The sequence below is a fragment of the Monodelphis domestica genome, chromosome 1 (assembly GCF_027887165.1).
Source record: "Monodelphis domestica isolate mMonDom1 chromosome 1, mMonDom1.pri, whole genome shotgun sequence".
Lineage (NCBI taxonomy): Eukaryota > Metazoa > Chordata > Mammalia > Didelphimorphia > Didelphidae > Monodelphis > Monodelphis domestica.
Window position 1 is genome coordinate 735,826,112 of NC_077227.1, and position 6,716 is coordinate 735,832,827.

Genomic DNA, 6,716 nt, shown 5'->3' on the forward strand with positions numbered 1-6,716 from the left:
AGGTGTGGGTGGAAGACTGGGAGGTGAAGGGTGGAGGGTAGGAAATAGTTTGATTTATTAGCCATTAACAGGGATCAATAGGCAACCCCGGAGAGCACCCCCTCTAGCAGCATCTCTCCATCTACCTTTCAGAAATACTTCTATCTCCATAGCAAAAAGGCATCCCTCAGGTTCCCCTAGTAGCTCTCTAGTCTCAAGCCAGAGTATCCAGTCACTGCAACCAGAAATAGTTACCTACAGATTATCTATTTTATTACACTGTGAAGAACGAAACCATTATTAGCACAGCAAGCATCCAAGAGAACCACAAGGGACTGAGGATGAAAATGTTATCCACAGCCAAAGAAGGAACTTTTGGAATCCAAAGCAGATCAAAGCACACCATCTTCAGGGGCAGCTGGCCTAGATTTTGGAGGTCCTGGGTTCAAATGTGGCCTCAGACAGTTCCTAGCAAGTCATTTAACCCCTACTGCCTGACCCTTACCACTCTTCTGTCTTGAAACCAATACATTGTATTGATTCTAAGCCAGAAGGTAAGGATTACAATCAAATCATGTTGCCTTCTTCTATATCTTCAAGAGATTTCATTGTATGTGTGATATGTGTCTTCTATCATGACATGAGCAATATGGAAATATGTATTAAAGGACTGGTATAACCTATATCAGATTTTTCATTGCCTTGGATGGGGGATGGAGGGAGAAAACTCGAATTCTAAAATGTCAAAAAAGAATGGTCAAAAATTGCTTGTACATGTAACCAAAAAAAGAAAGAAAGAAAGAAAGAAAACCATGTTTCCCCCCCATCCAACTTCTTTATCTGACCACAGTGTCCCAGGGAGAGCAGAGGACCAGGGAGATTCTGACTACTTCCTAGAGAAGGGAGAAACTGGTTAAGAGTGATGAGGAAGGAACATGTACCTCAAAGCTAGAAGCACCAGTCCCTAGCAGGATAGACCTCAGGGTCAAGGGCACTTTGTTCAGGCTACAGTTTTTCCTCCCATACTTCAAACGCAACCCAGCCTGCACTACCAACTTCCCAGGAAAAATACGACATCAGAAAGAACATTTAGGATGTCCTAATTCCCTGCCCTCCTCCCCTCTGCCAGGTCAAGGACATTTTTCCATCAATTGTGAGGAAAATAGTTTATAAACCATAAAACTGTCTGGAAAAGGAAACGATGACCATGAGATAGTGCAAACTTTAAAGTGCGGTATTATTGTTAGTATTATTGTCAGTCCTCATTGGTAAGTGCTGACTGCTACTGTCACAGAACCCTGGAATCACAGACTATGAGTGCTGGAAGACTTCAGCAGCTTCTTGTCTATTCCATGCACAATAGGAAGCCTTGCCGTAATATACATAACAAAGGGTGGTCCAATTATCAGGTGGGAGACCCCTAAAATCAATTAACATTTAATCAATAGTCTAGTCCTTTATTAAGTACCTACTATGTGCCTAGCATTGTGAAAAATGCTGGGGACATAAAGACAAAAGGGAAAGAAAAGAGTCCTTGCCTTCACAGAGCTTACATTCTACCAGTGAAAGCAATGTGGATAAACAAATGTAATCAAAATATCTACGAGTCCCAGAATTGGAAGTTGGAAACACCTCAGTGACCATCCAGTCCAAACCCAAACAAGGCAGGAATACCTGACAAGTAGTCACTAGTGGCATCATGTCAGTTCACTTTGGTTGCATAATCCCTAAATGAACACCTACTATGTGCCAGTCAATGCTAGACACAGAGAATACAAAGACAAAAATGAAAGTCTTTGCCCCCAAGAAGCGTGTATTCTACTCTATTCTCCATTCTTCTTCTATATAGAAGGAGAATTCTTGGGATAAAGAAGGCAGACATAATGGGAACAGAACTCTAAAGGTGGTTTTTTTTTTAAAACTTGTAAATGGAAACAAATAACAACCACCAAACAATCTGCTACCCAGTAAAGAGAGATGAGAAGGCCCTTCCCTCCTTTTCAGAGGTAGATGATTGTGGGTAGAGAATACTGCACAGAATGCCAAACTTTGGGATATTTAGTTTTGCCCAACTATTTTTCCTCCTTTGTTATCAGGAAGAGGGAGGGATGTGTTGGGAAATGTGGGTGATGTAAAAAAATAAAATATATTAATATCTAATTTTTTAAAAGTTTGAGAAAAATAGAAGCCCAATATTGCAATGGGAAAAATTCAGAGCTGAGAACTGAAGGACTTGGGTTCAGACCCTAAATTTATCATTAACTCCTACTTATAACATTGGGTGAGTTCTCTCGGAGACCGAGAATCATTCTCTCTCTCCAATGAAGGTGAGCGTTTGGACTATGTGGTAGTTGCGGTGAGAGTGGGGGGAGGGAATCTGGCCCCAAAGTCACAAGATTGGGGTTCAAATCCTACCTCTGACACTGACTACCTGTCATCTTGGGAAAACCACTTCATCTCTCTTGGGTTGGACTAGATGACCTAAGGCCCTTTCCAAGCTCTCTAATCCGATGAGCTCACGTCTAGATGTTCTCTCCTGGGCCTGATGTCCCATGATTTAACACCCCTTCCTTTCTGACATTTCGTGCTCTCAAATCCCTTCCAGGTCTCACTCTAAGGCTCTTTTCAGTCCCAATCTTTGGTGCTGGAAAAGTTGGATTGATGTGAGCACCCTAAGGTTAGGTGGATTTCATGAATGGTCAGACACAGAAAATACACTCATGTTCTGCAGTGAACTTGGTGCTCTCTGGTGGAATGCTCCAGAGATTTGGCCTTGGTCCTATTCTGTTTAAAAATTTTACCAATGACTTGGATAAAGGCACCCTGATCCAGTGCTCAGATGGCAGGTCTTCTAACCCAACCTTCTAACTTGTCCAGAGCCTGCTGAATTGTGACTGCTGACCACTGTGGGAGCTGCTCCTCCCACTCTTGTAGCAACTGTGAATTGGATAAGCCTGTCCTCTATGCCTTTATTTTGTCCTATTAATAATTTATTCATACTCATTAAATTCATTTTATCTTACTAAATATACCCTAGTCTTCTCGTCTTGACCAACATATTGGCTATGTGACCCTAAGCAAATCGAGTGTCCCTCCGGTGCTCTGGGGAGTTCTCAAAGATTCTAAGTTGCCTGGAGAGAGGGAGTTTCCTTCATTATGGCAATGAAATCACAAGTCCAGGCTCTATCCCCTACCTTGAAGGGACAGGCACACCTCAACTTGTGGAGTCTGGTTTCTGCACCTTGACAATGCCAGGATAGCATTTACTCCCAGGAGATGCCCAGAGGAAGATGGAATACCAGTTCTAGAGTGCTTTGAGATCCTCAAAAAAAGGCCATCCTTCTCTGGCCTTAAGGGAATCCATTGGTCAGGACTGGCAATGAGGCAGGATTGTATATACCCCTCCAGACTCCTACTATGTCCTGCATAGAACCTGAACACAGAGGGCTGCTTCGTGCCTAGAAATGCAGCAGGGTGGGAGAAGTCATTCTCATCTCAGCTGCTGACAAACAATGTAGTAGAGTGATATGTAAGGATGCTCCATCTAGGGTCTGAGGACACGAGTTCAAATCCTATATTGCCATTAATTACTTGTGTGACCTTAGATAGGTCATTTGACCATTCTGGTTCTTAGTTTCTGATGTGTAAAATGAGAGAAGACTAAACAATGTCTGAGGTTCCTTCTAGTTTTAGATCTATCTCCTATGATCCATTCTGCCACCTTTCACTCAGGCAAGCATGAGAACCATCTTCCAATCTGGACTCCTTCCTGTTGCTACAGAACAATCCTCCTTGCCCCCAATTCCTTCGATTCTTACTATACCCAAAGTAAAGAGGATGAAAGGAGGCAGCAGGGATAGGAGGAAGAGAGACTAGAATAAAGTTATGGTGGGGGTACAAGATGGGCTGGGACAGACAGAGAAGGGAGGAGACTGAAAGGAGAACTGGAAAGAAAACTGAAAGTTAGAACTGAGAAGGAGCGGGGAGGCTGAATTCTGAAACCTAGAATGTTTAAACAAGAAGAAACCTTGGACTGCCCTGTGCTGGAGCCAGCTCCTACCAGCTGATTGTTAAATTTTCAGTGTGAACATTTTACACTTCAGAAATTCTGCAAATACTACACACAACAGCTTGTTGATTATCTGGACTTTAGAAAGTTCTAGGGGAAATGTTCATAATGAAAATTAAACTTAAAAAGGTTTCATGAGTACATTTTCCCCCCTAGAGATCTGATTGCTAAAATTTTACTAGCATACCACTGCCTTGGACCATAGACTCTCTGGGCTCAGAGGGTCCTTGAAGTATTGAGTGACAGAGAATGTCTGAGCTGGAAAGGACCCTAGAATGTGGAATGTCAGAATTTAGAAGGCCCTTAGAGAACATTTCCTTTTTACATATAAGGAAACTGAGATTCCAAAAGAAACGAACCTTTTAAAGATTCAGCAACAAAATTTAGGCTGAGGCAAGGCTTCTTGACTCCCCATCTAGTTGTCTTTCCACCCTACAGGAGCAGGATTAGCAGGCACCCAGGCTTCTCCAGGCATGCTCACTGCAACATCCCACCTAGAGGCAAGTCCCCAACGTCACCATAGATCCAATTCCTGCTCCAGTGGGCATCAGCACAACAGAGAAAAGAAACAAAAGAGACAGTGTGGCCTCACAGCCAATCAAAGGAGACTATCTGGTAGGAACACACAGGATCCAGAAGGTCTCCATGTTCCACTGCCTGGGAATGTGGAGGACCCAGGACAAGCCCCCTCACACTTGGAAGAGGAGCCAGGAGCTTGGGAAAGGAATAGTACCTATAGGGTGCATAAATGGAGATTTTGAGGCTTTGGACTTCATCCCCCAGAAGTCCCTTAGAATTTCCCAAAATTCCCTTTTCCTGCGTCCTGCATTTTGCGTGATTGTATTTAAGTGGCTATAAATTCTCCCTCTTCCTCTCTTGGACCTGCTGCCTGGCTGAAGTCAGGCAGTTCTTTTGTTTTCGTTATTATTAATAAAACTTTATAAAATATAATATTTAGTTATTGATCATTAATTTAAAAACCCACAGGGCTAAGAGATTTGGGCTCAGACATTTATGGATGGTTTGGACTGGGGGGAACCTCTTGACCCCTCCCAGCCTCAGGTTCTTCATTTGTAAAAGGGGACTGTTAGAGAAGATGGCCTCAGAGGCTCCCTCCATCTCTATATTTAGGAGCTAATGACATTTAGTAGATAATGTAATGTTTTAAATGAATATTTATTAGTATTATTTTAGTAATATTAATTTAGATAGTAGTTACCAATTTAGCCATTAATTAGCAACTAATTTGGATGTTAATAATTAAGCCAGTAATTATTAATTAAAATAGTGATTAATAATCAAGATATTGATAATTAATTGATATTCAAATAAATTTAATTTTAAAACTCTTCACCTTGGGTTTCAAGTGTCAGCATCATCAGTGCAAAGGGGGAGGGGAGGAATGGAAAAAGATCTGAGAGCTTTAGTGGACTCCAAGTTCTAGATGAGTCAATAATAGGATATGAGATTTTTTCTGTCATTTTTTCTAAAGCAATCTTGGGATTCATTGTACTGTCCAGAATTAGCCCTGGCCATGGTCCTGCACTACTCTATTCTCAGACCACATTTGGAATATTGTGCTCAGGTCTGGGCTAGGAAGGACACACAATGTGCAGGGAGGTTGATAAAGGATCTTCAATTCCTGCAATATAAGGATCAATAGAAATCAGTCCTCATCTGTGAAGGGTGGCATGGTGGCCTTAGAGTAGAATAGACTTGAGTTCAAATCCTGTCACAGGCAAGACATTTAACCTCTGTTTGCCTCAATTTCCTCCTGTTTGTAAGGAAATGTTTGTATGTTGCCCTCCTCCTAGTTTTGCCTTTGTATCCCCAGAGCGAAGTACCTCACCTTCCTGGAAATCTATAACTGCTAAATAAATGATGATTGCTTTGACTTGAAGCCAAACAAATCAAATCCTGCCTTAAGTCCTCTCTATCTTGGTGGCTCTGGGAAAGTCATTTAATTTCTCAGCCTTAGTTTCTTCATCTATAAAATGGGAGACATAATATCCCTTATTTCAAGATCAAGATCAAATGGATAAAATGCTTGCTCTTTTTGGTTGGTTTGGTTTTTTAACCCTTACCTTTTGTCTTAGAATCAATACTAAGTATCACTTTGTCAGGGCTAGGCAAAGGGGGTTTAAGTGACTTGGTTAATTTTAAATTGGTTGGTCATTTCCTTCTCCAGTTCATTTTACAGATGAGAAAACTGAGGCAAACAAGGTCAAGTGACTCCCCTAGAGTCACAAAAGCTAGGAAGTATCTGAGACCAAATTTGAACTCCAAACCTCCCATCTCCAAGCCTGGCTAGCAAACTACTGAGTCATCTAGCTGCCCTGGAATAATATAATTTGTAAAGCACTTTGCAAACCTTCAAAGTCAATATCTAAATGTGGGCTGTGCTGTCTAGCCTAAAGAAGAGTGAAGGGGAAGGGGGTGACTTCCGATTCCTTGGAAGTGTTCAAGAAAAGACTGCATGAATAGATTAGTGTAAGAGTAATTAATATTGTAATATTCTCTGCCCTATGTTACAGTATAATTGCTCACACTTACATAGAGCTTTTGAAGGTTTACAAAATGTTTTACAAACACTTAATTGGAAACTCAGAGCCTCCAGAGTTAGGTGCTATTATTAGGTTTAACTTTATACCTCAGACTATTTGGAAAC